The sequence below is a fragment of the Crotalus tigris genome, unplaced genomic scaffold (genome assembly GCF_016545835.1).
Source record: "Crotalus tigris isolate CLP2741 ecotype Arizona unplaced genomic scaffold, ASM1654583v1 scf7180000018523.1292444, whole genome shotgun sequence".
Classification (NCBI taxonomy): Eukaryota; Metazoa; Chordata; class Lepidosauria; order Squamata; family Viperidae; genus Crotalus; species Crotalus tigris.
In genome coordinates this window covers 139,688-164,912 of record NW_024097056.1, presented here as the reverse complement: position 1 = coordinate 164,912, position 25,225 = coordinate 139,688, and the positions used below count along the sequence as shown (strand labels likewise).

Sequence of the window (25,225 nt, the reverse complement as noted above, 5' to 3'; positions counted from 1 at the left end):
CCATGGGGATGCAGCAACGGTCTTAAGTGTGAAAAACGGTCGTAAGTCCCCTTTTTCAGTGCCGTTGTCACTTTGAACAGTCACTAAACCAAGGGTAGACAACCTTGGCTCTTTTATGACTCGTGGACTTCGACTCCCAGAATTCCTGAGCCAGCCACGCTGAGGGGAAAGAGAGAGGTTCCAAGCTGAGCCATGCTGGCTCAGGAATTCTGGGAGTTGAAGTCCGTCAGTCATGAAGGAGCCATAGTTCCCCCATGCTGGCTCAGAAATTCTGGGAGTTGAAGTCCACGAGTCATAAAAGAGCCAAGGTTGCCTATCCCTGGACTAAACGAACTGTCGTAAATACAATGTAATTTTTACTCAGTGATCCGATGCATTATTTAAATAAAATAAAATCAAAGGAAAGGTGCAAGAACTCCATCAAACTGCAGAGTTCTCAAATCAGACCAGCACTGTGTGTTTACACCACCGAAAGCTGTGAAGTATGGAAATTGTTGAATAGAGTAGACTGTGCGTGGGCACAAGATCTGGAGACACTCTATGGATTCACTTAACAAGCACTTGACTGGCTTAACAAGCACGGTGGTTTAATTTAAAACCATTGTAAAACAATCCTAAAATCGAGTCAGGTCACGTGGTGACCTGCTTAACAACTGCAATGAGTTAGGATGGAACTTCCAGACTCCCCTGAAGTTCTTAAGTAAGGACTAGCTGCATGGAAAGGGAAGGAAAGGAAAGGAAAGGAAAGGAAGATAGAAGAGAAAGGAAGGGAAGGGAAGGAAGATAGATGAAGGAAAGGAAAGGAGGGGGAGGGGGAGGAAAGGAAAGGAGGGGGAGGGGAAGGGGGAGGGGAGGAAAGGAAAGGAAAGGAGGGGGAGGGGAAGGAATGAGGAAAGGAAAGGAAAGGAAGATAGAAGAAGAGAAAGGAATGGAAGGGAAGGAAGATGAAGGAAAGGAAAGGAAAGGAAAGGAAAGGAAGGGGAGGGGAGGGGAGGGGAGGGGGAGGAAAGGAAAGGAAAGGAAAGGAAAGGAAAGGAAAGGAAAGGAAAGGAAAGGAAAGGAAAGGAAAGGAAAGGAGGGGAAGGGGGAGGAAAGGAAAGGAAGATAGAAGAAGAGAAAGGAATGGAAGGGAAGGAAGATGAAGGAAAGGAAAGGAAAGGAAAGGAAAGGAAGGGGAGGGGAGGGGAGGGGAGGGGGAGGAAAGGAAAGGAAAGGAAAGGAAAGGAAAGGAAAGGAAAGGAAAGGAAAGGAAAGGAAAGGAAAGGAAAGGAGGGGAAGGGGGAGGAAAGGAAAGGAAGATAGAAGAAGAGAAAGGAATGGAAGGGAAGGAAGATGAAGGAAAGGAAAGGAAAGGAAAGGAAAGGAAGGGGAGGGGAGGGGAGGGGAGGGGGAGGAAAGGAAAGGAAAGGAAAGGAAAGGAAAGGAAAGGAAAGGAAAGGAAAGGAAAGGAAAGGAAAGGAAAGGAGGGGAAGGGGGAGGAAAGGAAAGGAAGATAGAAGAAGAGAAAGGAAGGGAAGGGAAGGAAGATAGATGAAGGAAAGGAAAGGAAAGGAGGGGGAGGAAAGGAAAAAGGAAAGGAAAGGAAAGGAAAGGAAAGGAAAGGAAAGGAAAGGGGCACACAATCGCAGACATGAACTGCTACACACAAATTTTGTTTGGAAGACTTCCCTGAAGAACAATTATTCCTCACAGGACCTGCTTACCTAGTAAAATTTAATTCTTTCTGTAGTGCCTACACAAGCGGTTGCTAAACAAGGAGTACTTGTAGCATATAGCTTGGAAATTGCTGAGAGTTGTTCAATTATAGAAGATACAAATCCCATAAATAAAAAAAGCATTAAAATGTTGTCTGATTTTACAGGTAATTAATTTTAATCAGTACTTATTAATTTACATTTTTTCTGGCCTTGTTTTTTTTCTCAAGGAATGCTGTCTGACCAGTATATAGACTCATATACATATATGCCCAGATAGATAGATAGATAGATAGATAGGTAGGTAGGTAGGTAGGTAGGTAGGTAGGTAGGTAGGTAGGTGGGTGCACACTTGATGGGGAAATAGATGAATTCAGGAATGGATTTTAGCTGGAGATGGCAACTTTCTGTTGACAAATGTGACCTTATGGAAGGTTTTCTCTATGTTTATCATACAGGTAGTTGATTTACAAGCACAACTGAGCCCTTAGCAATTTCTGTTGCTAAGGGAGACCATTGTTAAGTGAATTTTGCCCCATTTTATGATCTTCCTTGCCACAATTGTTAAGTAAATCACTGCAGTTGTTATGTTAGTAACACCATTGTTAAGAGAATCTGGCTTCGCCACTGACTTTGCTTGTCAAAAGATCAGAAAAGGGGATCACGTGACCCTAGGACACTGTGACCGTCATAAATGTGAGTCAGCTGCTGAGCATCTGAATTTGGATCACGTGACCATGGGGATGCTACAAAGGCCGTAACTGTGAAAAACAGCTATAAGTCACTTTTTTCAGTGCTGTTGTAACTTCAATCAGTCGCTAAATGAACTGTTGTAAGTCAAGGACTATTTGTGTGGAAGATTTTGCCTATGTTTACAATAATTCTTATTTTTCCTTGGGGATGGGGGTCATTTTAAATTTTAAGTAGTCTTCCCTTCAAGTAGTTAAGGCAAGGGTCTTCAAACTTGGCCCTTTTATTACTTGTGGACTTCAACTCCCAGAATTCCTGAGCCAGCCATGCTGAGGGGAAAGGGAGAGGTTTCCAAGCTGAGCCATGCTGGCTGAGGAATTCTGGGAGTTGAAGTCCACGAGTCATAAAAGGGCCAAGTCTGAAAACCTCTGAGTTAAGGTACCAAGCATGGCAGTTTTGAGGCAAGCTGTAGAAAGCTTATAATGTATTCTATTTTAGACCTGCTTTTCCAAAACAAAGTCCCATTGTTTGACTTCAGTTTTAAAAATGCCGCAGGGAACCTGTTAAGTTGCTCAGTGATAATTCCTTAATGAAGATGAGTAATCAAGTTCCATGAATAATCAACACATTTTTCTGAAAAAAAAAAATTGTCCGTACTAGGCAATCTTGTCCTGTACTGTGCACCCATTTGAATGTCTTATGGAGGTTCTCAGTCATCATGGTTGTCCCAAAGTTGCTTTTATTTTAAAGGTAACTGGACTTTCTGATTTTTCTTTAAGATGTTTTGCATCCAAGTAAAGTTAGAACTGAGGAAGCTTCCTGGATGAGAAGCAAAATGTCTTAAAGAAAAATCAGAACATCCAGTTGCCTTTAAAATAAAAGGATCTTTGGGACACCCCTTTGAATCTGGGTGCCTTCTACAATGTTGGTTCACTGTCTTTTCGATCACGAGTCCCGCCTATCACTCAGTCAAAGGGAATCCAACCGTGCTAAAAACCTGAATTCCATTTTTTTTTCCAAACAGAACATTTACACATATACAGCAATTCTGCTTATATTTATAGAAACTAAAGTCTTGGGATTCTATACCATACAAGGCATATACAAAGAGAGGAAGCCAAAGAATGCAAGAAAGACCCAGAAGAAGGTGGAGAGACAACATCAAAGACATACAACAGCATCAAATAACAATGGTTGAGGTTGACAGAAGTGCAAGAACCAAAACTTTGTATCTCCCTGGACACCAAAAGCAATGGGAAGAGGAAGGGGAAGGAAGAGGCGGAGGGGGAGAAGGAGGAGAAGAAGAAAAAGAAGGAGGAGGCGGAGGGGGAGGAGAAGGAGAAGAAGAAAAAGGAGGAGGAGGCAGAGGGGGAGGAGGAGGAGAAGAAGAAAAAGGAGGAGGAGGAGGAGGAGAAGAAGGAGGGAGGAGGGGAGGAAGAGGAGGAGGAGGAGGAAGAAGAAGAAGAAGAAGAAGAAGAAGAGGAGGAGGAGGAGGAGGAGAAGAAGAAGGAAGAGGAGGAGGAAGAAGGAGGAGGAGGAAGAGGAAGAAGAAGAAGAAGAAGAAGAAGAAGAAGAAGAAGAAGAAGAAGAAGAAGAAGAAGAAGAAGAAGAAGAAGAAGAAGAAGAAGAAGAAGAAGAAGAAAAGGAGGAGAGGAGGAGAAGGAGGAGGAGAAAAAGAAGAAGGAAGAGGAGGAGGAGGAAGGAGGAGGAGGAGGAGAAGAGGAAGAGGAAGAGGAAGAAGAAGAAGAAGAAGAAGGAGGAGGAGGAGGAGGAGGAGGAGGAGGAGGAGGAGGAGGAGGAGGAGGAGGAGGAGGAGGAGAAGGAGAAGAAGATGTTCTCCAAATCAATTGGGTTGAGGAACCGATGCATGGATAAAGAAGTGAAAATGTTGGGTTTCACTCCATAATCTCTGAAAGATCACATGCTAAACAACCAAATGCATCATGATTAGACTCACCAAATCCAGTTTTAATTCCAACTCATGGCTCCTAGGATAGCTAGTCCTCGATTTACGATCACAGTTGAGCCCAAAATTTATGTTGCTAAGAGAGATATTTGTCAAGTGAGTTATGCCCCATTTTACAACCTTTCTTGCCACAGTTCTTAAGGGAATTGCCACAGCTGTTAAGTTAGTGACACAGTTGTTAAGTGAATCTGGCTTCCCCCATTGACTTTGCTTCTCGGAAGGTCGCAAAAGGGGATCACGTGACCCCCCAGGATGCTGCGACCGTCATAAATGTGAGTCACTTGCCAAAAGTCAGAATTTTGATCACTTGACGACGGGGCTGCTACAACGGTCATAAGGGTGAAAAACGGTCCTAAGTCAGTTTTGTTTAGAGTCGTTGCAACTTTAAACAGTCACTAAACAAAACATTGTACATCGAGGCCTACCTGTTCTAAGTTGATCAACTGCAGTGATTCACTTAACAACTCTGGCAAGAAAAGTCGTAAAATGGCGGAAAACTCACTTAACAAATGTCTCACTTAGCAACAAAAATTTGGGGCTCCGCTGTGGTCGTAAGTCGAGTACTACCTGTAAATTACAGACTAGGAACATCTGAGTGAAAATTTACCTCAACTATGAAGATGCCACGCAAATCAATTTAGCTTAATCTGGTTTGCAATCTGCCCCGTAGGAAAAATATCCTGCCCTAACCTTACAGAAAGAGGCAGGCTGTATTAGCACAGAAGCATCTATTTTCTTGCAAACACCTCCCTTTTATTTATAAAAGCAACTTTTATTTTTTAATTGCTATTAAAAGCTTTTTATTTATTTATTTTTTTAAAGGAGAAACTGGTTAGTTGAGGGGATCCTGGTTAAAACTAGAGAGCCTGTGTGAGAACAATCTCACCCATGTCTCTTTCCACAAACGGTTTATCAATTCATGGTTTCAAACAGTTATTCCAAAACAATGAGCAACGGTCTCTTTAGGCACCACCCAAGAAAAATATTTACTTTTTTTTTTTTATCAGCAGCCGCAAAGCTTTATAAACCTGGCCCTCTTTAAAAACAATGGACAGATTCTACATTTGGGATCTGAGTGGCCATCAAGACTGGCAAGGCAGGTTTTTGACCGTAAAGTCATAAAAAAAATCCACAAAGAGGAGGTATTTTTCACTTTTAGTATCACCTCATAATAGCAAAGAAGTCTCATTATTTTTTTTTAAAAAAAAGACCAGTTATTTGTACAGCTCCTCCTTTTCATCAGGGAAAATTCCCAGGACTCTATCTACACATTGCAATAAATCAAGTTGAACAAGATGAGCTTGTCCAACTACTGAAGCCAACGACACCCAAAAAAAAAAAAAAAGGAATCAAGAGGAAGAAGATCTTGTAAAACTGGGGTCCTTTCTCCATATCATCTTAAACAGGCTATCTATCCTAAGATATACATGAGCAGATAAACTAGAAACTCGTAATTTTTCCACACAGTTTGCAAAGGAGCTGCAGCTTCTCAAGCTGAAAACCTGCCAGAATGACAGATAGACATAAGCAAAGAGAAGAAGAAGAAAAAAAAAAAACTGGTTAAGCAAGGAAAATAAATTCAGGTAGCTTCGGAGAAACTTGTTAGGTAGATAACCTATCCATTCCTACACTCCAAAATTCATGCTTTTGCATGTCAATATTTTAATTTACGGTCCTTAATGCAACCATAATACATTTTAAATTTAAACAACTTTTTTTTAAAAGAAAAATAATTTTTCCAAAAAAAAAGCTGGAGTGATTTTGACTTAAAACAGATTTCCTTCCAGTTTCGCCTCTGATTTTATGCTAGAAATACTCCAAAGCCTTTATTTCTGTTTTGTTGGTGCGCTTTCCCCCATAGATATATATTGACTGAGAAACTTTCATATGCTGTTGTGCTGGGGGAATCTCATTATTATAAAAGCTACTGGGAGGGGGGGGAATTTAGCCAGGAAAGCAGCCGTTTCAAGTTTAAATTGATTTTCTATTATTGCAACCTGCTTCAGCTTTCAGAGAAATGAAACCAAAATTAAGTACAATCTACCAGCTCACCAAGCATTACATGTTGGGAATTGTTCAGGCACAACTGATTTAATTAGCAGGAGGCCAAATTGCCTGGGCTGTGTGTGTATGTATGTATGTATGTGTATGTATGTGTATGTGTATATATATATATATATATATATATATGTAGGTCTTTGGTTGTTCAGGTTTTCTCCCGCGTAAAATTGGAAGTGTCTTGGCGACGTTTCGACGAAGTCCCATTCGTCATCTTCAGGCTGGTGTTTTCAGCTTCGTGCTTCGAGCGGGAGAAAACCAAACAACCAAAGACCTACATACAAATACCCACGAAAACCTCAGAAAACACATATATATATATATATATATATATATATATATATATATATATATATATATATATATATATATATATATGTCAAAGTGTAGCCGAGAATGTCAGAGCTTTATTGGAATAAGTGACCCACAGATTTTTCTGTACGCTTGGAAAAATATTTTACCCAACAAAGCTTGGAGGAAAGATTAAATTGCTTCCAACAATGAAACCTTTTGTTTACATTTTCGACAATGAGGAAGAGTCAAGTCAGATATACCTCATTAAATAAACACAGGAAACTGCTTTCCATGTTTGTCTGTTTTTCAAAAAAAAAGCATAACTTTTTTGGACTGTTAAAAACTTGCTGGATATAGTTTAATTAACTAAGTTTTCATTCTGTTCCACTGTTTTGTTATGTCTGGAAGCTCTGTTTTGGAAAATGGATGACAAACAAACAAATATCTAAACAAACAAACATTAGTTACACAGGCCAGGGACCAGTGGTGGGATTCAGCCAGTTCAGCAGAACCGGTAGCTAATTTTTTGTTGCCCAGGCCCAGAATGGACTTCCGGAAGTGGCATCCACACAGAGAACCGGTTGTTTACAAATCTGAATCCTACCACTGCCGGGGATCTATAAACTTACCATATATTTATTTATAACCATAGTTACAAATTGGTTTATCAATTCTGCTGGTGCATTATGCACACGTTTTGAGGGTTCACATTTGCCAAAAATCAGGACAGTCCTGATTTAGCAACAGCATTTAGACTTACAGTGTTTTACAGCCCTCTCTAAGCGGCTTACAGAGTTGGCGTCTTGCCCCCAACAATCTGGGTCCTCATTTTATCGACCTCGGAAGGATGGAAGGCTGAGTCAACCTTGAGCCCTATCGGGATCGAACTGCTGGCAGTGGGCAGAGTTAGCCTGCAATACTACACTCTAACCACTGCGCCACCAGGGCTTAGATAGCAATAGTACGTAGACTTATATACCGCTTCACAGTGCTTTACAGCCCTCTCTATGCAGCTTACGGAGTCAGCATCTTGTCCACCAACAATCTGGATCCTCATTTTACTGACCTCGGAAAGATGGAAGGCTGAGTCAACCTTGAGTCAGTGAGATTCGAACTGCCGAACTACTGGCAGTCAGCAGAATTAGCTTCCAACACTGCATTCTAGAACTAGGCAGGATACACAAACCACAGATCTAACACAAAGCCTAGCTTAGTACAGGAGTCTAGCACCTTTTTGCAGCCAAAGGCCAAAGACAAGGGTCTTCAAACTTGGCCATTTTATGACTTGTGGACTTCAACTCCCAGAATTCTTCAGCCAGGCACGCTGGCTGAGGAAGTCTCGGAGTTGAAGTCCATGAGTCATAAAAGGGCCAAATCTGAAGACCCCTGGCCAAAGATGACCTTAGTGGTTGCCAGCTACTAACCTATAATATGTAAACAGATCTCAACTTCACAAGTGACTATCAGCTCAGAAAGGGGGGAAAAAAATCAAAGCTTGCACTCCAAAGTTAAAACCCTAAAATCTTTTGCTCAGTAGTGAACCATCAATATTTAAAACTCTTCATTCTTGTCTGCAATAAAGATTCTAGTGTACCTGAGCCACGTCTGAGAATCTTCTGCCAATCAATTGCATCGTGGAAAAATGAGAGGAAAAAAGAATTTACCGCAGTATCCGGAGGGAATTGGGGGAGGCAAAGGATTCTGTCTCATTTGGAGAATTATGACTGTCATAAAGCAGAGACATCTTCCAATTATGCTCCCTAGTATCTTGTTAGCCCAGGAAGACTGTGACTGAACCTTGCCTCTGAACCTTTCCCTTAAATGCACTAAAATAATAATCGTGAATCCGCTACATTCTGATATGTTGGCTAGTCTTAGTCAACTGTTACCCTAGTTCAGGGGTAGGCAACCTTGGCTCTTTTATGACTCGTGGACTTCAACTCCCAGAATTCCTGAGTCAGCCATGCTGAGGGGAAAGGGAGAGGTTTCCAAGCTGAGCCATGCTGGCTCAGGAATTCTGGGAGTTGAAGTTCACAAGTCAGAAAGCGGCCTAGGCCTAGGCCGGGAGTAGGCAACCTTGGCTCTTTTATGACTTGTGGACTTCAACTCCCAGAATTCCTGAGCCAGCATGGCTCAGCTTGGAAACCTCTCCCTTCCCCTCAGCATGGATGGCTCAGGAATTCTGGGAGTTGAAGTCCACGAGTCATAAAAGGGCCAAGGTTGCCTACCGCTGGCCTAGTTGGTGGGAGTTTGTAGTACAATCTATCTAGAGAACAGGAGATTGGAAAAGATTGTTGAAGGACAATGCAAACCTCCTTCTCCATTTCCAATTGGATTCCAGATGGAAACGGAGGAGGAGGAGGAGAAAATCCTTTTCAGAACAAAGAATACAGAATAAGAGTTGGAAGGGACCTTGGATGTCATCTAGTCCAACCCTCTGCTCGTGCAGGAGAGCCTATAACATTTCAGGCAAATGACTGTCCAATCTCTTAAAACAGGGGTCCTCAACCTATGGGCTGCAGCCCACTACCAATCCGTGGTCTATTCGCAACTGGGCCACATGATAGATTAGATCAGCGGTTCTCAACCTATGGGTCGCGGACCCCATTTGGGGTCGATCGACCATTTCACGGGGGTTGCCAAGCAAGGCTGTCCGCCATTTTTTTCCCCTTTTCCAGCGGGTGCCTTACCTCCCTTGGGCTTGGCCAGCTTGTGGCCCAGCCGGTGGTCAGCCTGCTCCGTCTCTACCGCTTGCCAGCTACACCTCGGCCGGCGCAGGGGGCAGCACCACGCATGCGCGGCGCTCCCGGGCAGGGAAAGTCCTCAACGTACGACCGGTTGGGTAGTCGTCGACTTACGACCGGTTTAGTCCTCGACTTACGACCAGTTTAGTCCTCGACTTACGACCAGTTGGGGGTCGCGGCATTAAAAAGGTTGAGAACCACTGGATTAGACAATTTATGATGAAGGCCGATGAGAGTTCGGGAGATCCTGTTCTATTTCTGATTCCTTCACATACCAGCAGAGTAGAGTCAGTTCTGCTTGATTTAACTTCGCCTACATCTATTAAAGGTTTTCAGTGCCGAAGTGAAAAGCCACAATTGCTAAAATAGATGTGAACATAAGTAATCCTCTCCTTAAGAAGGAGAGGAAAATTAGAAGCAGAAATTTGCTGGGCAAACCCCACCGGGTATCAACTCTACAAGGGACAGAAGATACTTGCTAGTAAAGATGCTCAAGAGACAACGTAAAACAGATTAGGGTTTTAAAAAATAAATAACCACCCTGCTAGTTAATAGGGAAGAATTAAGGAAATAGCAAATGGGACATACAGGCACTCCTCCAGTTACAACAATTAGTGACTGTTCAAAGATACAACGGCACGGAAAAAAGTGGTTTATGACCCTTTTTCACACTTACGACCCTGCAGCATGCCCACGGTCACGGGATCAAAATTCGGATGCTTGGCAGCTTGTTCATATTTACAACCGTCGCAGCTTCCCAAGGTCACGTGATTCCAGCTTTTGCGACCTTCTGACAAGCAAAAGTCCATGGGAAAGCCGGGTTCACTTACTAATTTAACAACTGCAGCGATTCACTTAACAACCATGGCAAGAAAGGTCACAAAAGGGGGCAAAACTCACTTAACAGCTGTCTCGCTTAGCAACAGAAATTCTGGGCTTGATCGGGGTCGTACATTGAGGACTATCTGCTTTATGCAGAGAGCCAACCTCTTGCCTTATGGCGGAAGAAGACACCAGCTTCAAGAACACAAACTTAATTCAATTGCAGGAATTTTTGCATGCCTGGACACACCCCACCCAATAAAAACCTCCCCGTTCAGGTCGTATTTCACTCAAAACCCGACACGGAGGACAACCTGTTTGCAGGCAGCTAAGCAAAGCCTCTTCTGGCTTGCTTCCCCACTACATGAGAAAGACACCTGGTGACACCCTAGAACAGTGGTTCTCAACCTTTTTAATGCCACGACCCCCAACCGGTCGTAAGTCGAGGACTACTCAACCAGTCGTAAGTCGAGGACTATTCAACCGGTGCAGCACCATTTGCAGACTGGGACTTTTGGTCGGCTCAGCAGGGCAGAGACAGCCTGGACAATTCCTATTGCTTTTGAAAGCCAATAGAATTAGACTCTATTCAAGAGAGTCTATTCTATTGGCTTTCCAAAGCCAATAGAATAAAAGGGAGTAGCACAGCTAAGGAAAAGGGGAAAAAAATGGCGGACTGCGTTGTTTGGCGACCCCCGTGAAATGGTCGTTCGACCCCAAGTGGGGTCCCGACCCACAGGTTGAGAACCACTGCCCTAGAAGTAATCGTGGCTTCTTGGGGGAGGGGCGGAGGAAGGGGGGGAAAGACAACCAGGTGTCCCCAGCTTCATAAAACTGTAAGACAGAATGAGGTCAGCCTGTGCGATTGTCTCTCCTTAAAGCAGCCACGAACTCTTGAGTTTGACTCTGAAGCCTGGAAACCAGGTCAGCACCACAGAAGCGATGGTGGGAAGAAAAAGGGGGGATTTCTGGAAGGTCATTTTTTTATTTTGACAGGCATGTCTCCCTTTTTTGGAATGTCTGCATGGGTGTCTCTCTCTCTCTCTCTCTCTCTCTCTCTCTCTCTCTCTCTCTCTCTCTCTCTCTCTCTCTCTCAGGAGGGATAAATCAAAGCAGAGTTTGCATTACACGCAGCCCTCGATTTACAACAGTTCATTTAGTGAACGTTCAAAGTTACAACACCACTGAAATAGCAACAGCGCTTAGACTTATATACCGCTTCACAGTGCTTTACAGCCCTGTCTAAGTGGTTTATAGAGTCAGCATATGGCCCCCAAGAATCTGCGCCCTCATTTTACTGACCTCTGAAGGATGGAAGACTGAATCAACCTTGAGCCAGTCGGGATCGAACTGCTGGCAGTGGGCATTGAGTTAGCCTGCAATCCTGCATTCTAATCAAGTTAGCAACATGGTTGTTAAGTGAATCTGGATTCCTTGTTGACCTTGTCAAAAGGTCACCAAAGGAGATCAACATGACCCCAGGACGCTGCAACCGTCATAAATATATGACCGTTGCCAAGTGTCCCAATTTTGATCTCGTGACCATGGGGATGCTGCAACAGTTGTGCAACGATCGTAGGTCACTTTTTTCAGTACTGTTGTAAGTTCAAGCAGTCACTAAGTATATGGTTGTAAATCAAGGACTATCTGTTAGTCTTGATCATTCTCAAAAGCTGATTGGAATCAGGAAGCTCTTCAGAAACATAGAACAGTGAGGTTTTATAGATAGATCTCCCAAACAGATTCCAGGGCTATGAAGTCATATAATAGGTGTCTATTTTAAGATTAGTATAAGATTAGTAAATTCAATCACTTCAGTTCTAATAATAGGTTATCAGTTATAATAGACAGCATACTAAAAAGCAGAGACATCACCCTCCCCACAAAAGTGCATATAGTCAAGGACATGGTTTTCCCAGTTGCAATATATGGCTGTGAAAGTTGGACCATAAGAAAGGCTGAACGCCAGATCCTGAAGTTGAAACTCAAGTACTTTGGCCACCTAATGAGAAGGAAGGACTCACATTGTGGTTGCCCTCGGGGGGGGGAGGGGGCGGCCTACTGGATGGGTATGGCCAGCTCTACATCATTCACGTCAAGGGTGCCGTCAAGGGTGCCGGTGGGGGCCTGGGCAGGAGTGGGACAGATCTGATGGTCTCTGGCAAAAGGGGGTGGGACCAGGGCAAAGCGCATCAAGCCAGATATGTGAAGTAGGCGAGGGCCATTTGCTGGCCACTTCCAGGCGATGGTGCATTTCTTCATTCCTCAAAAAGGGTGACACCTCCCCAACATGCACCCAGGGGGTGGGGGCGACGCAGCAGGGGCTGGCTCCTTGCTGTTTCTGGACGGCCTTGTGGAGCTAAGACTGAATGTGTTTCAGCATAGATGGCCACCACAAAATTGTACATTGGCTCCCGGCTGGCCTGGGCCAGGGCCAAGGCAGCGGGGGCCGTTCCCTCACTGTTTCCAGGATGGCTTCACGGGCCACATGAAACCACTTTGCGGGCCGCATCTGGCCCCCGGGCCTTGTGTTTGACATGTCTGGATTAGACAGTTAGAACCCCATTCCTTTCCTCTCAATAAACAGTCAAGTTCCTGCCTTGTTGTTATTTTGTATTTCATTAACATAATTTAATATATCCAGTAATTTATGATCCATGTCATTCCCTTTTCCTTGTATTACAAAACGCCTGCTATAAAGCTGATTCACACTCATTGCTCAAGGCTTAAAGTCGTTCGGGATGTGGACTCAGTTCTAAGACGTTTCAAGAAGAACTTGTACATCAAATTAACTTCTTGATCATGTTTTCTTAAGAAGGGTAGAGTTTACTTAACCCAACACAACCACGACTATTCAAATTTTATCCTTCTTCTTCCTCAAGCATGCAACACTTTTGCTATTCTCTGCTCCCCAACTTTCCAACAGCCTTTGAACTTTTTTACTCAGAGATCAATAATTAAGCCTTCCTGATTTTGATCAAGGGCATTAGCTTTGCTTTTCCTTAATGCAGTTCTTCCCAAACCACAGAACTTCTTAGAAGCGAACTAGAATTCAACAGCTGCCGTGGCTATTCCTTAGAGTTGTGGTGTGTGCATCTGGACCTCTCTGGCTTACCATGTGCAGCAAGGCAGCAATGCTTAAATGGTGTTTATGAAGCTACCACAAATAGCAGGGATTTTGTATCCAGAGTACAGGATGCAGAAAAACGTCTTAAGCCTGATGGCCCTAGGCAGAGCTTTGAAAACTGAGACACTTCCTATTTTCTGTAGATATTTGAGCTTACAGCCATCCTTCCCAAAATATTATCTTTAACGCAGCAGCTAGAATACTCCTTGCAGAGGTTCCCCATTGCAACTTGTGCAAATCGTTCAGATTCAATTCCAAAAAGACACAAAGGGAAGCAGCTATCTCCCACTCCTTAAAGCACAGATCCCAAGTCTGTTCTACCCAGCCACTGGTCAGTCTTGCAAAAAGATTTAGTTTGCTTTCAGAAGCAATATCTGTGATCCTATATGGCATCAAATCCAAGGCAACACACAACCACAGTAAGAAAAATATTTACATACCACCAGGATTCTGGAAAAAGGTAAAGATGTGTGCAGATGTAAAAGAGTGTTTGCAACCAAGATTTGGACTCTTGCTGGAATTGTGGTGGGTTTACTAAGCGTTGGAAGATGACTTTACACACAGAAAACAATAGGACAAGCTCCCTCTGTATGGAAGCTAAGCATTTGCAGGGGTTGACATATGCATTAATTAATACAGAAGATATAATGCAAACCCACTCCTTTCTAGCACTGATGATGTTACCTAGTTGGGGAATGAAATGTCTGCAAGAAAACCATCAAGCTCAAAGAGCACCAAGGCCCCCTCAGTCCTCTTCTTCCTCTTCTTCCTCCTCTTCCTCTTCCACTCTGCAAAACCCACTCACATCTAGAACTGATTATGATACCTAGTTGGGTTATGAAACGTCTACAAGAAAACGACCAAACTCAGACAGCACCAAGGACTCCACAATTCCTGCTTTTGAAAGTCAGGTTTCATGTCCCATCGCCTTTGATCTTCCATGGGCACACAAAGATATGGAAAAACATTGGAAAAGGGTATTTATTTATTCCTATGTGGTATGTGTATAAAGGGAAAGAAAATAATAATGATGATGATGATGATGATGATGATGATGATAAAGTTGGAAGGGACCTTGGAGGTCATCTAATCCAACCCCCTGCTCAGGCAGGAAACCCTATACCATTTCAGACAAATGGCTGTCCAGTTTCTTCTTAAAAACTTCCAGTGTTGGAGCATTCACCGCTTCTGGAGGCAGGCTGTTCCACTAGTTAATTGTTCTAACTGTCAGGAAGTTTCTCCTTGGTTCTAGGTTGCTTCTCTCCTTGATTAGTTTCCATCCGTTGCTTCTTGTCCTGCCTTCAGGTGCTTTGGAAAATAGCTTGACTCCGTCTTCTTTGTAGCAGCCCTTGAGATATTGGAACACTGCTATCCTGTCCCCCCTCGTCCTTCTCTTCGTTAAACTAGACATACCCAATTCCAGCAACCGTTCCTTATATGTTTTAGCCTCCAGTCCCCTGATCATCTCTGTTGCTCTTCTCTGCCCTCTTTCTAGAGTCTCAACATCTTTTTTGCATCGTGGTGACCGAAACCGGATAAAGGATTCCAAGTGTGGCCTTACCAAGGCATTGTAAAGTGGTATTAATACTTCACGTGATCTTGATTCTATCCCTCTGTTAATGCAGCCCAGCACTCTGTTGGCCTTTTTGGCACCTGCAGCTCTTTGGCAAAATATCCTTACTCTCAAGTATGCTCCCAGTGGAGTTAAAATTTAGGGAACACGAAAATTTGCTTCATTTCTTCTTCCATCTGCTTTCCAACCAACTTACTGTCAAACTCTCCAGCAAAGCTGAAAGAAAATGCAATTCCGACACCCTGTTAAAAAAAAAACTTAAAATCTCTTCTTGAATTAAAATATAAGATTCATTCGGATTAAGTTTGCTCCCTATCCATATTTTTACAAACTGGTTGACGTTCATCTTTAAAATCAGAAAAGCTACTTAGGGAATAGAGTGGAAACCAGGCCAAAGTATTGCAGCTTATCCAATTTTTCAAACAAAACACTATATTTTCAGAGTTGGTGTTTAAAAAGTCAAAGTTGAGAGTTTTATCTTTTCTGTTTTAGCTCTCAATGCAGAGTGCTGAAAATAAATGGTAGGATCCTTTTTGTACCATAAAAACCCATCCTACAAGACACATTAACGTCGTTGAGGGCTTCAAACTAATATTTTACAAAATCTGGGACCAACCCTTGCAAACAGTTATTACTACTTACTAATCTTTAGACAATATAGGTAGCAATGCTCCCCTTCCAAGTGCAGGACTACAGTGTTAATCTTAGTGCTTCGTTTACTTATTTCTACTTGTAAGTTTTAATTTTTTTTTTCATTCTGTTTTTCACCTAGTGTCAAAAGCCTGAAGCATGCGCACGATATCGCCACCCTTACTACTACTTAGTTTGCTAATGCACCAGGGCAAGGATCTTCAAACTTGGCCACTTTAAGACTTGTGGACTTCAACTCCCAGAATTCCTCAGCCAGCCCTGGGCTGGCTGAAGAATTCTGGGAGTTGAAGTCCACAAGTCTTAAAGTGGCCAAGTTTGAAAGACCCCTGGAGTTGGGAGAAGGGCAGGGGGAAAATGGAATGCAGACTCCAGACCACAATAAATCAAACTGTGGGAACCAAGGACGTTTCAACAGATGTTTACCAACCCACAAAGACACTTTCTCATAACAAACTTTTGACACCTGATTGGACAACGTGACATGCATTAATAGGAGGAAGGAGAACTGTATGTTTTGATTATAGCGGTTTGTGCGGGAAATAACCGGAGCTGGTTTCACTTTCACTCATGCCAAAATGATGTACTCAATAAAGTTTTGCATAAACAGATTGGATCATCTCATCAGTACTTACTTGGTTGGGTATGTTAGTCGGAACCTTGACACCTAGGCTTTTATTTATGTATTTATGTGGCTTTTCTGTGATGTTGTAAACCAGGGGTCTTTAAACTTGGCCCTTTTATGACTTGTGGACTTCAACTCCCAGAATTCCTCAGCCAGGCAAGCTGGCTGAGGAATTTTGGGAGTTGAATTCTACAAGTCATAAAAGGGCCAAGTATGAAGACCGCTGTTGTAAACTGTCCAGAGTCACATAGGTGAGGCGGGTAGTGTAGAAATCTTATTAAATAAACAAATCAATTTCTGGTACACAGCAAAAATAAAAGTTTTTCTCTGAAACCTCCAATCACAGGGTTGATTACCAAATCATGTGAAACTTTAAAAATTAACTTAACTCTTTTGGAAAAAGCTTTTTTGCTCATGCACACTTTTATGCTTGTGGGGCCATGCAACACAGGTGCTGGGGGGGAAATTCTGTGTCCAGAATATAAAAAGTTTGTGTAATGCTGATTTTGGCAATTTCCTCCCTGCTTCCCCCATCCCCAGAATCTTAAATGTAATGGATCAATTGAAGGCACAATTTATATCACACACGCCTTTCACCCAATGTTATGCAAATTAAATTGTACTTGTTCATCTATATCAAGTAGCAGTCAGAAGACAGGATGAAAACTTCTTAACTGCACAATACAGGTAGTCCTCGACTTACGACCACAATGGGGCCCCACATTTCTGTGGTTAAATGAGACATTTGTTGAAGAAGTTTTGCCCAATTTTGTCACAGTTCTTAAGTAAATCACTGCAGTTGATCAGATAGTAATCCGGTTGTTAAGTGAATCTGGCCATAAATATGAACCAGTTGTTAAGCATTTGAATTTGGATCACATGATCATGGGGATGCCGCAAAGGTCATAACTGTGAAAAACCGTTATAAGTCACATTTTCCAATGCCATTGTAAACTTTGAACGATTGCTACATCAACTGTTGTAAATAAAGGACTATCTGTACAGGGACAGACTCCACCATAATTTCAACTGGGAAACTATGAGCATCTTAGATCGAGCTCAGTCCAAAAAATGCTAGACTCACAGGGGTAGGTAGGGAACCTTGGCTCTTTTATGACTTGTGGACTTCAACTCCCAGAATTCCTGAGTCAACATGTCTGGAGAATTCCTGGAGGCCTGGCACTCAGATAAATCAGCCATCAACAGCACAGAGGGATAAACAACATCTACATACCATTCAAAAGAGACAACCAAAAGGAAACAAAGCACTTCCTGGCCAGCAATCAACACCCTGATAAGAAGGAGATTAAGATCAAGGTTAACTCGCTGGACAGTAAACTGGGATGATGGCGGATAAAGGAAGGAATTGCGTCATTCCTGTCTTTTGGATCAATTCTAGAATGGACAACCAGACTTTGTGTCAGGAAAACAGAAGACAAAGAATGAACCCATTGTAAAATCTTTTAAATCCATCTTCTCCAGCCCACCATTAAAAAATACACAACAAACACAAATCTATCTTTTTAAAGCTCTCCGTAGCTAGATCACACAATGAATGAACTAAGCCACAATTTTGTTTCACCAGCTCGGCTGATTGACACGACAATGAACCGTCAATCCTGGTTGACCTACGACAATGGCTATCTTTGCATGCTGCTTTAAGCTCAAAGCAGACAAACCATGACGCCCCTTAGCAGAAAGCTGGGAAAAACGCAATTTGAAAACGCAATACATTGCATATTTATCAGAGCAGACCTCAGAGGCTTTCTCTTAGAAATAGCAACAGTGTTGTGGATTATTAGGGGATCCACCTCATCTCCAAAGCACCTGAAGGCAGAAGAAGAAGCAATGAACGGAAACTAATAAAAAAAAAAAGAAGCAAGCTAGAACTAAGGAGAAATTTCCCGCCAGCAAGAACAATTAATCAGTGCAACAATCCGCCTCCAGAAGTTGTGGGTGGAGGTTTTTAAGAAGAGATTGGACAATCATTTGTCTGAAATGGCCTTGAGTAGGGGGTTGGACTAGAAGACCTCCAAGGTCCCTTCTTTTATTCTAATGGAGGTTTGCATGGACAAGAGAACGCTCATTAAAGTTCATAACTTCTTCCTCCATGAGGTGCCTGGAAAAGCTACAAGTACTATTCAAACAAATAGGATTCCGCTTTTCACCACCCCGCTCCAGGCCCAAAGCATTTTTACGCACACCCCTGGGAACATCAAAAAGAGGTTTAAAGACACCATGAATGAACTGACACCCCCCCAAGAGGTAGAAGCTTCAAAGCCACAAGTCACCCTCTCTTCACTTTACTCCCTCCCAACTCCTCTTAAGAAGAAACCGCCCCAGTATTTTTTTTTTTTTTGCTGTTTTTTTTTTAACTGGTTGAAAAAAAAAGGTCGGTTTGTTTTGCTTGGGTGAATAAGCTACCAGCTGTCTTGATGAAGGACAGACTGGGGAAAAAAAGAGAAGCAATTCTGTGTCCATGGAAAAACTTCCACATTCAAGCGGGCACAGAGAGTCGAGATTTGGCAGGCTTTAAAAAGCCACCCAAAATATAAATAGATACTACAGGAAGAGAGGGAGGGGGGGGGATGTATATCCACGCAGCTCATCTGAAAGACGGCAAACAGAGAAATACACACATTTATTCCATAAATCTTATTCCCAACTAAGGGCACAAAAACCAGCCTTGGCTTGGCCAATTCTGCGTCTGCAAGCCACAAAATTCATTTGGGGATTTCTTTAAAGGAAAAAAAAAAAAGTTTTTCAACACACATACACACATCCCAACTCCACTTAACCTCCTCTTTTAAAAATTCACTTTAATTGTCCTTTTCCAGCAATTGGGCTAAAAAGCAGGGAAAGAGGCTGGATAGTGCAAACAATAAAAAAAAGCTTGATTTTCGTTTCTGCCCTTCCGCGGTGGGGATTTTTGAACCAGCCTTTTCTTTCTTTCTTTTTTTAATTAGAAAGTTACCTAAAGTGCCAGAGTGGAGGGCTAATTAACCTTTCGCAGCCAGCCAGCCGCCGAGCCTTAAGGGGGGAAAACTTGAAACTGGCAGCCAAAAATATTCTCGGGAAAAGATTCGCACCATTTTGCCCCTGGCCAGCCCCGAGTTCCTTTCTCCATTGGATCAGGATGGGCGCTAAAAGGGGCAATGGCGATGCCAGCCGCCCTTTCCAGGCTGGATTGCTCCAACATCCGCCCTCAGCCAAGGTTTTTTGCAATCCTGTTTTTTGGGGGGGGGGTAGGGGGTAGAGGCAGTGGGTTTCCGAGGATGCTCTTTCCACCCACGTCCCGCTTCCACTCCCCCTCCCGTGCTTTTGCTCAGCCCCTGCCCCGAGTCCAACCATCCTCCACTTACCTAGCCACCCACCCACCCACGCCACCCCCGGGATCAATCATTCATCGAGTCAAGCCTCGAGCTTCACACTTCCTGCGGGAAGGAAAGGGAGGAAGGGAGAGAGGGAAGGAGAGGAGGGGAGGGAAGGGAAAGGAAGGGAAGGGAAGGAAGGAGGGAGGGAAGGAAGGAAGGAAGGAAGGAAGGAAGGAAGGAAGGAAAGGAACCTGAAGGAAGGAAGGAAGGAAGGAAGGAAGGAAGGAAGGAAGGAAGGAAGGAAGGAAGGAACCCAGAGATAGGAAGGAAGGAAGGAAGGAAGGAAGGAAGGAAGGAAGGAAGGAAGGAAGGGAGGAAGGGAGGAAGGAAGGAAGGAGGGAGGGAAAAGAAACTGGAAGAAGGAAGGAAGGGAGGGGAAAGGAAAGGAAGTAAAGGAACCCGGAGGAAGGAAGGAAGGAAGGAAGGAAGGAAGGAAGGAAGGAAGGAAGGAAGGAAGGAAGGAAGGAAAGAAGGAAGGAAGAAAGGGGAAAGGAACCCGGAGATAGGAAGGAAGGAAGGAAAGAAGGAAGGAAGGAGGGAGGGAAAGGAACCCGGAGGAAGGAAGGGGAAAGGAAAGGAAGTAAAGGAACCCGAAGGAAGGAAGGAAGGAAGGAAGGAAGGAAGGAAGGAAGGAACCCGGAGGAAGGAAGGAAGGAAGGAAGGAAGGAAGGAAGGAAGGAAGGAAGGAAGGAAGGAAAGGAACCCGGAGGAAGGAAGGAAGGAAGGAAAGAAGGAAGGAAGGAGGGAGGGAAAGGAACCCGGAGGAAGGAAGGGGAAAGGAAAGGAAGTAAAGGAACCCGAAGGAAGAAAGGAAGGAAGGAAGGAAGGAAGGAAGGAAGGAAGGAAGGAAGGAAGGAAGGAAGGAAGGAAGGAACCCGGAGGAAGGAAGGAAGGAAGGAAGGAAGGAAGGAAGGAAGGAAGGAAGGAAGGAGGGAAAGGAACCCGGAGGAAGGAAGGAAGGAAGGAAGGAAGGAAGGAAGGAAGGAAGGAAGGAAGGAAGGAACTCATTCTAATCATCGGCACCTAAAATCAGAGGAGGAAGCAAGGAACCCGGGATCGGCCCGCCGCGTGGCCGCTCCCAGACCGGGTCCCCCGCGGAGCCGCCCACGCGAGGCTGCGATCGCGGGCGGGGCGCCTTTGAACCTGGCTCCGAGGCGAACTTTTGCCCAGCGAGCAGGAAAAACCCCCCCCACCCCATTCTCGCTCTCCCGGCCCGCCAAAGAGCCCCCACCCTCCCCTTTCCGCACCCGCTTACCACCGTCGGAGGCGCCCCCCGAAGTTGTGGCCGCCGCTGCTCCGGGGCTCCGCCGGCCCGCTTCCCCCGCTCAAAGCATGCCCAGCCGCGGCTCCTTCTCCCGGGGCAAGGCAGGCAGGCAGGCAGGCTGAGCCAGGGCGCAGCGCTCGGCGCTCCTCCTTCCCCAGCTGCTCCCGCCTCCCGAAAAAGGGGGCGATCCCGGAGACTGGAGGGGAAGGTGGAGCCGGGATGGGATTGGAGCCCGGGACGGTCACTCCGCGAGGGAGACTGCGGGGGGGGGAAGGTCCAAGGGAGGGGGGGAAATCCAGGCTCCGGAGGAAAAAGCCCCAAGGGAAGGGAAGGGGGGGGGCGAAGGAAGATTGCGAAATCCGGGCGCGGAGAGGTCGGGAGGGGGGGCGTTTGGGAGCCTCCCACGCGTGGCCAAGCCCGCGATGGCCCACTTCCCCCCCCCCGCGGGAATTTTCCTCCTCTTCCTCCTCCCATCCTTGGCTCTCGCGCGAGGCTGGCCCGCTTCGCCTCCCCCCCCTCCGCACCCCCACTTTTAAGGGGGGCGACGGTGCCAGCTGCGCCGGACGAGAGACCCCCCTTTTTTTTCCCCTCCGTCCCGTGGGGGCGAAGGTTGTTTTCCCCCCAACAAAGGAAAACTTTGGTGTTGCGGGAGTTACTCTCGGAGGAAACGAGCCGAGGATGAGGAAACTCGGAAGAGGGTCTCGCTTTGGGGGTGCCGCGTCCGGAGTCCAACTGGGGTGCTGGGCTTGGAGATGGGGATTATGGGGGGGGGTGGAAACTCGATGGGGGCCCTGCTGCGCTGCCCCCCCCCCCAGCGACGCTCTCTCTCCTTGCTTGCAAGCCACTGCTCCACAGCTTGGGCTTCAGCTTCCCAGAATTCTGCAACTTTTTTTTTAAAGAGTGGTGGCATTTCAATTCCCAGAATTCTGCAACTTTTAGGAGGGGGTGGGCTTCAACTCCCAGGATTCTGCAACTTTTAAGAGGGGTGGGCTTCAACTCCCAGGATTCCCCAGCCAGTATTAAAAGTGCAGAATTCCGGTCTTGAAATCCACACCTTTTAAAAGTTGCAGAATTCTGGGAGTTGAAGTCCACCCCTCTTAAAGGTGCAGAGGTCTGGGAGTTGAAATGCACAACTCTAAAAAAGTTGCAGAATTCTGGGAAGCTGAAGTCCATCCCTCCTAAAAGTTGCAGAATTCTGGGAGTTGGAAGTCCATCCCTCCTAAAAATTGTGGAATTCTGGGAGTCGAAATCTTAAAATTGCAGAATTCTGGGACTTGAAGCCCACCCTCTCTTACAGTTGCAGAATTCTGGGAGTTGAAATCCACACCTCTTAAAGTTGCAGAATTCTGGGAGTTGAAGCCCACCCTTCGTAAAAGTTGCAGAATTCTGGGAGGTGAAGCCCACCCCTCCTAAAAGTTGCAGAATTCTGGCAGTTGAAGCCCACCCCTCCTAAAAGTTGCAGAATTCTGGCAATTGAAGCCCACCCCCTCTTAAAGTTGCAGAATTCTGGGAACTGAAATCCACCCCCCCTAAAAGTTGCAGAATACTGGTAGTTGAAGCCCACCCCTCCTAAAAGTTGCAGAATTCTGCTAGTTGAAGCCCACCCCCTCCTAAAAGTTGCAGAATTCTGCGAGCTGAAATCCACCCCCCTAAAAGTTGCAGAATTCTGGGAGTTGAAGCCCACCCCTCCTAAAAGTTGCAGAATTCTGGGAGTTGAAGCCCACCGCCTCTTACAGTTGCAGAATTCTGGGAGCTAAAATCCACCCCTTGTAAAAGTTGCAGAATTCTGGGAGTTGAAGCTCACCCCTCCTAAAAGTTGCAGAATTCTGGGAATTAAAGTCCACACCTCTTAAAAGCTGCTGAGGTTGAGAAAGATGGCCTTTTCAATAACTATTGGAACCATGCAAAGAAATGGGTCAACTCTGCTCCTGCTATGGCAGTGAAAGAGAACTGTAGTTCTCCATTTATTGCAGGAACTACAATACCCAACCTTTCCCCTCCTAGCTGTGGCTGCTGATCTTTGCCTCTTGAAAGATCTTCATTCAAATCTAATATAAGATTTAGGAAGGACAGGATAAATTGAATTCCTCAACCTGTCAATTTTTCCATCCTTGTATTTACATTGACTGACAAACACATCTGGGCTAAACAAACAAACAAACCAAAAGCTGTAACCTTATTCAGACAACTACATTCGTCTCCCTGTTAAAACAAAGCAGGGAGGAAGTCAACCAGCTAACCATTGCACCCGAGAAAGAGAAGACTCTCTAGCAAACCATGATAGTTTGCAAGATCATCTGGTTCTGAAAGTAACTACGGGTCTTGCCAGAGGTGGGGGTTGTCTTGTGTGAATGTCACAGACTTAAGGCAGCCTTCCTTGATTCAACACCCTCCATATATGTTAGGGTTCAGCACCCCATTCATCATGGGGTCCCAATCCATCGGCAGCACCGCCCATTGAGCGAAGCCTGCATGAAGAGTTTGAGAAGCCGGCATGCTGGACATGCCTTCTTCGTTGGGGGTCAACTCAACTTGATCCATCTTTCCATTCTTCAAAACAAAGCTCAGAAATCAACCCCAGATCCATTGGTTTGGGTGGTCTAAAAAAAAGAAGAGAAAGTGAATAAAGACAGTCTGTTCATAACACGGTTTGACCAAGAGGGAGTAGATTGACAAATATTTGTGAGCATAGTTGGAATTCTTCTGCCAAAAGGAGAGTTTCTGTACAAGTCTAAACAGAGTTTGTTATCAGAGACTTTGCTTATTTTGAATGATTGGCATGCTAAGGTTGCAACAGTGCCTCTTTATACACTGTAATTCAGGGATTTCTAACCCTCTACACACCCCGGTTGGCCTTCTCTGGGCTCCAAAGTTAAGCGGGATTAGGAGTGGTTAGATTAGGATACAGTAAAACCATCTCTACAGAAACTACCATTAAAGTTACAGTAGTTTATATGTATTTTAGATATTATAACTTGTGTGTAGTGAAATAAAGGAAATTTGGATTACCATAAATTTAAATACTATAGATCTTAAAGGTTAAATTGGAATACTGTAATTAAGAATTAAGAATTAGGTGAAACTTAAAAACAGGATACGGATATGTATAAGCAAAACATGGATTGATAAATGCTTTAACCGGAATTTGTTATGGTTAGAAATTTACTCGTTTTAGTATGATATACCAAATGTTAAGAGAAATAGAGAAGGAAGTTTTGATAATGTAATCTGAGATATGTACTAAAAATTTTGTTATTGAACTATTGATTACCCAGTCACCACGTTGCTTTCTAAATACTTGGATGTTAAAATGGAAAACTAATAAAATTTGTTATTAAAAAAAAAGTTACAGTAGTTTAGTCTCATAGTTGCCAAGTTTGAAAAAAACACTGGTCCGCAGTAAAAACCAGTACAGCCTTCTCAGTCTTTCCACTTTGGGACAATCAGCAAAACCAGACCTCATGACAGGTAGTCCTCGACTCATGACCACAACTGAGCCCAACATTTCTGTTGCTAAGTGAGACGTTAGTTCAGTGAATTTTGCCCCATTTTCCTCCCACGGTTGTTAAGTGAATCGCCGTCATTAAGTTAGTAACATGGTGGTTAAGTGAATCTTGGTTTCTCCCTTGACTTTGCTTGTCAGAAGGTCACAAAAGGGGATCGCGTGACCCCTCGCAGGACACCGCGACCGTCATAAATACGAGTCAGTTGCCAAGGGTCCGAATGTTGATCACATGACCATGGGAGATGCTGCAATGATCGTACGTGTGAAACATAGCCGTAAGTAAGCCCTTTTTTCAGTGTCGTCGTCGTGTAACTTCAAACGGTCACTAAATGAACTGTTGTAAGTCGAGGACTATCTGTACTCTTACCTTCCAATGGCCAAGTGGGAGAAGATATGCTTTGAAGACCTGAAGGAACTGGTTTGGTAATGTCTGTGGAGATTTTCGGTCATCCAGGTCATCTAAGGGGGAGGAGAGGGAAGAAGGGGAGGGGGAGGGGGAGAAGAAGGAGGAAGAGGAGGAGGAGGAGAAGAAGAAGAGATGAAGGAAGAGGAGAAGGAGAAGAAGAAGAGGAGGAGAGCAGGGGAAGAGGAAAAGAAGGAGAGGAGGAGAAGGAGGAGGAGGAGGAAGAAGAAGAAGAAGAAGAAGAAGAAGAAGAAGAAGAAGAAGAAGAAGAAGAAGAAGAAGAAGAAGAAGAAGAAGGAAGAAGAAGAAGAAGAAGAAGAAGAAGAAGAAGAAGAAGAAGAAGAAGAAGAAGAAGAAGAAGAAGAAGAAGAAGAAGAAGAAGAAGAAGAAGAAGAAGAAGAAGAAGAAGAAGAAGAAGAAGAAGAAGAAGAAGAAGAG

The 25,225-nt window shown here is 44.4% G+C and overlaps 1 protein-coding gene and 1 long non-coding RNA gene across 13 annotated transcripts in view; both read right to left on the bottom strand.

Moving 5' to 3' along the window:
• The window catches only part of PPFIBP1 (PPFIA binding protein 1), a 106,540-nt gene extending 85,501 nt beyond the window's left edge, over positions 1 to 21,039 (bottom strand). For 4 of the 12 annotated variants that reach the window (XM_039353420.1, XM_039353422.1, XM_039353425.1 and 1 more), the window contains exon 1: positions 20,871 to 21,039. The gene's annotated coding sequence lies outside the window, so the exon portion shown is untranslated. The remainder of the gene's footprint in view (positions 1 to 20,870) is intronic. The other 8 variants (XM_039353428.1, XM_039353432.1, XM_039353431.1 and 5 more) reach the window with 3 other exon arrangements.
• A 1,940-nt stretch (positions 21,040 to 22,979) lies between these two features.
• LOC120312567 lies at positions 22,980 to 24,865 on the bottom strand. The gene is made up of 2 exons (XR_005557918.1): positions 24,752 to 24,865; positions 22,980 to 23,479 (listed from the first exon to the last, which is right to left on the bottom strand). It is a non-coding gene; the product is annotated as an uncharacterized LOC120312567 (long non-coding RNA).
• Between the last annotated feature and the right edge of the window lie 360 nt (positions 24,866 to 25,225).